This window comes from Scylla paramamosain, chromosome 22 (genome assembly GCF_035594125.1).
Source record: "Scylla paramamosain isolate STU-SP2022 chromosome 22, ASM3559412v1, whole genome shotgun sequence".
Lineage (NCBI taxonomy): Eukaryota > Metazoa > Arthropoda > Malacostraca > Decapoda > Portunidae > Scylla > Scylla paramamosain.
Genome location: NC_087172.1, coordinates 8,160,761 through 8,165,760, shown reverse-complemented (window position 1 = coordinate 8,165,760; position 5,000 = coordinate 8,160,761).

Sequence of the window (5,000 nt, the reverse complement as noted above, 5' to 3'; positions counted from 1 at the left end):
CCATGCCTCCAACAAGTCCATTGATGCCTCAGTTTGAGCTGTGCCTGTTGAGCTGTCAATGATGGGTACTCCCAGTAACTTCCCTTCAGGATAGGCAGGTGGTCCAGACATGAGCACAGCTAAAGTCTCTGAGGTTGTCCCAGGTTCACTACCCATGACGTCTCTGAGCATCTTCCAGTCTCAGTGTAGAGCAGCAAGGTGGGGAGGGTCCTCACTGAACTCCGCCATGTAGCTCTGGCTGATGTTGCACCTGGATAGCATTCTGTTATGACGTGTTGTTGATCTAGAAATTATTAATTTGTCCAGATCAGCCCCCACCAGCTTTCAAGGTGGCAGAAACTAGGGCAACTAGGGTAACTTGATTGTCAGACAAGCCAAGACGATCAGCTGTATTGCAGATGGCATCACATTCCATGACTCTCCTCGGGAATGTCAAAGTCACGGCGTCTTCATGGTAAGAACATCCAGGAGTTCCAGGTCGAGGCTGCTGGTAATCCAAATCCTCTGTGTTATCGTTACTGTCACTGGAATCACCCCAGATAATCTCATCCACGTGAAGAACTGTCTCTTGTTCTGCTGCAGCTGCAAAATAATACTGTATGGTAAGGATGTAAAATTGCAAAATAATACGGTGTGGTAAGCATGTAAAACTTCCAACTTGTGATATTCAAAAGTATGATTACTAAAAGTATGAAAGTATGATTACCTTGCTGTTGCCTCTGTAGTTGCCTCTCAGTCCGGCCTACTTGTTGCTGGGATCTTGTCTCAAAGATCTTGTCATGACCCGACATGCGACCTTTCCTCTCAGTCCTCTGGTCCTGGTAGAACCTGATGTCCTCATCTTTCTTCTCCATGGATAACAGTCTGTTGCTCTCTATATCCTGGACAGCATTTGGAGCTCCTGTGTCGAACAGGCTGTCCAATTCCAAGACAAATGCACTCCTCTTTCGTCCAGGGCCACTTGCTCTTCCTTTGGTCTCCATCAGTGCTGTGTTTGTCATGGAGTTTCACGAAAAGCTTCATGCAGTTCTGTCTGGTCATCGTCTTGATCCTAGCCGTCTGCCAGAATGGAATGATAGCATCAACTGTTTCATAGGCGATGTCTTGAACCATGGGTTTCCCTGTATTTTCTGGTAAACTTTGGAGATAAAGGAATTACTGGAATGCTTGTCTGTTGGTGGGAAACTGGGAACCACTGATGCAAGCTGAAGGGTATCCGACCAGAAAGGTTTCAGTGAGAGATCTGGTAGACGGCCGATGTGATGCTTGCTTGTGGACTGCAGGTGGAGGTTCTGAGACGTCAACTGTACGACCTCGTAGCTCTTTGCTTAATGCCATTTTTAAGTATCTTGTGGAGAGTTTTCTGGATTTGGATAGAGTTTCTGAGCTGGCCTTGCTTTTGTACTGTTCAGTATTGCCCAACATCATTAACAAGTTTCTGTAAGTATGAAATATGAGATTAAATGCTGAAATTATGTATGAGTTTTGGTCTAAATTCCCTTGAAATTCAAACATCCTTACAAAAAAACATGTCTCCAGATTAGCAAAAAAGTCAGAATTTTCAACAATTTCATATCTTTTAAAATTCACGGGGAAAATTCATCAATTCTAACGGTTACTATATGTAAAGTAGATTCTCTTCTTTCATTTGGTACCTAATTTGTTGCTCTACCTTCAATAGAAAAAAAATATATACCACATAATATGCTTAAAAATGCCTCAAAATTGGCCCTGTTGGTAAGATAGAAAGCAGAAGACTTTAGCCTCCATGCGGCAATGCTTCCATACATCCTAGATAAAAAAGGGTGTGAGTTTTGGCTTTTCAGGTCAAAAAGCTTGGGAAAAAGTAGTAAAGTATGAAAATAGAAAAAAAAAAGTTTTTTTGCACAGGTCTAATATGACTAATATCAACAAAGTACAAATTCCAGACTTCAAACAGGCGCTCACTAGACTACAAGATTCATGTCACATAAGTTGAAGTCGAGGTTGAACGACTGTCGAGCTGAGAATTTGTTCATGTGATGGAAGTGTAATACAGTCTGAGGAACAGGTGTCCCTTGCCTGATGTTTGTCGGAAACGACAACGTAAACGGAAACGTAACGTAAAGCTTTTCAAGTATCAATAGTCTTATGGATGTAACTAATAGTATCCCAGAACTGTCTGACTATGCGTATGATATGGTATTATATATGTAAATAGTTACTGTTTTTGGGTATTTTAATAACACAGCAGTGATGATTTACAAAAGGCAGAATGACTTGTTTCGGTATGCAAGTTGTTTTATACATTTTTACATTTTTACTTATATTTGTTGGCTTGCAAAATAATTTCCATGTAATGAATCACTGGAAATTTTTAAGCTGAAAATTGGTTTCTGAATTTTAAGGTCATCTTTATAAGAAAAGCTAAGATTACAAAAATTTGGTTTGTAGGAATATCTTAAGATTATATTCGATCTATTTTAAGGATATTTTCTTAGTTGCTTGCTTCTTAGGATTTATTTTAAGATCATGTTTTAAGTTGCTGGTGTTCTGGATCTATTTTATGATTAGGATTTAAATTGCTGGCTTTTGGGATCTGTTGTGATTAAGTTGCAAGTTGCTGGCTTTCGGTTTCTATTTCAAGATTAAGTTTTACATTGTTAGTTCATATGGTCATAAAAAGTTATAGACTACAACCACTATAAAATAATGTGACACTTTTGTACAATTTTGTAGTCAATTAACTACTACTACTACTACTACTACTACTACTAATAATAATAATAATAATAATAATATCAATATTAATATAATGTGTGGGCCCAAACATAAATATACGTATAATTTCCTCAGGTTCCGTCTTTTTGGCCCCACAAGCCCTTGGCGGTGCTTTCCTGGCTCCGCGACTTGAGTACTCTTGTCGTTTGAACAATTCGAATAATGTGGCCTCCGTCAAGTTGTCTTCATTGCTGTCAGAGACAAATTCTTCATCCTTCGTCACATCAAGGTAACTTGACAGTCGGAAAAAAATAAAATAAATAAATAAATAACGCATGACACTAAAGTATCACAGTAAGAAACTTGAAGGTTATCATTAATGTCCCACATTTTTATTATTTTTTTATATTGCTTATCACTAGTCATTGTTGTCATATATATATATATATATAGAGAGAGAGAGAGAGAGAGAGAGAGAGAGAGAGAGAGAGAGAGAGAGAGAGAGAGAGAGAGAGAGAGAGAGAGAGAGAGAGAGAGAGAGAGAGAGAGAGAGAGAGAGAGAGAGAGAAAGAAAGATATACATTTATAAACAGATACATAGATTCATAGATAGTGACGAAGTTCCGAGACAATAAAGGTGAGCAAGGGGAGCATCCAAAGTTCTTTCTTTATTTCGCTTTATAACTTACATCTCTTTCAACCTTCACAGAAGGCATCTGCAAACTAAAACATATACTTTTATATTTAGTACAATATAAAAAGATATATAAACTTTAAAATAAGAGCAAAAAACACATAATGGGCACAATAAAAGTATATATATATATATATATATATATATATATATATATATATATATATATATATATATATATATATATATATATATATATATATATATATATATATATATATATATATATATATATATATATATATATATATATATATATATATATATATATATATATATATATATATATATATCTTTTTTTTTCTTCTTTTTTCTTTTCTTTATGTAGAAGGGACACCGGCCAAGGGTAAAAAAAAATAAATAAATAAATAAAAATGAAAAAAAAAAAAAAGGCCACTGAGATACCGGTTTCTGAACAGGATCCAAAGCGGTAGTCAAAAGTTGAAGGATAACTGTCTTGAAACCTCCCTCCTGAAGGAACTCAAGTCATAGGAAGGTGGATACAGAAGCAGGCAGGGAGTTCCAGAATTTATCAGGGAAAGGGATGAATGATTGAGAATACTGGTTAACTCTTGCAATAGAGAGGTGGACAGAAAAGAGGTGAGAGAAAGAAGATTCTTGTGGGAGGAGGGAAGGCATGCATTTAGCAAGATCACAAGAGCACTTAGCATGAAAATAGCGGTACAAGATAGCTAGAGATGCAACATTGCGGCGAAGAGAGGGAGGCTGAAGACAGTCAGAGACGAAAAGCTTTTGATTCCACCCTGTCTAAAAGAGCGGTATGACTGGAATCACCCCCCAGCCAAGACATGTGAAGCATACCCCATACATACATGGACGGATAAGAGTCTTGTGAAGAATTAGCCTGAGGGGTGGGGGTGAGAAATACTCGCGAAGACGTCTCAGAACACCTAACTTCATAGAAGCTGTTTTAGCCAGAGATAAGATGTTAAGCTTCCAGTTTAGATTATAAGAAAAAGGACAGACCGAGGATGTTCAGCTGAGTGTCACTGAAGAACAGGGGATAGTTATCTGGAAGGTTGTGTTGAGACTACGCTGTGCAGTTCTGGTCCCCACATTACAGGAAAGATATAGGTCTATTAGAATCAGTACAGAGGAGAATGACTAAAAGGATACAGGGGATGAGGAGTATTCCTTACGAGGCGAGATTGAAGCTGTTAAGTTTACATTCTTTAGAGAGACGTACGAGTATATCAAGAGGGGACCTAATAGAAGTCTTTAAGTGGTATAAGGGTTATAACAAGGGGGATGTAAGCAAAATTCGTAGGATCAGCAACCAGGGTAGAACAAGAAATAACGGGTTCAAGCTTGAAAAATTTAGGTTTAAGAAAGAGATAGGAAGAAATTGGTTTTCAAATACAGTGGTAGATGAGTGGAACGGACTCAGTAATCATGCTGTTAGTGCTAGGACACTAAAGAGCTTTAAGAGAAGATTAAACAAGTTTATGGATGGGGATAATAGATGGAAATAGGTAGGTATATTTCATACAGGGACTGCCACGTATAAGACTGGTCGCTTCTTGCAGCTTCCCTTATTTCTCATGTTCTTATGAGTTGATAGACAAAGGAATTGAGTATTTGAGGC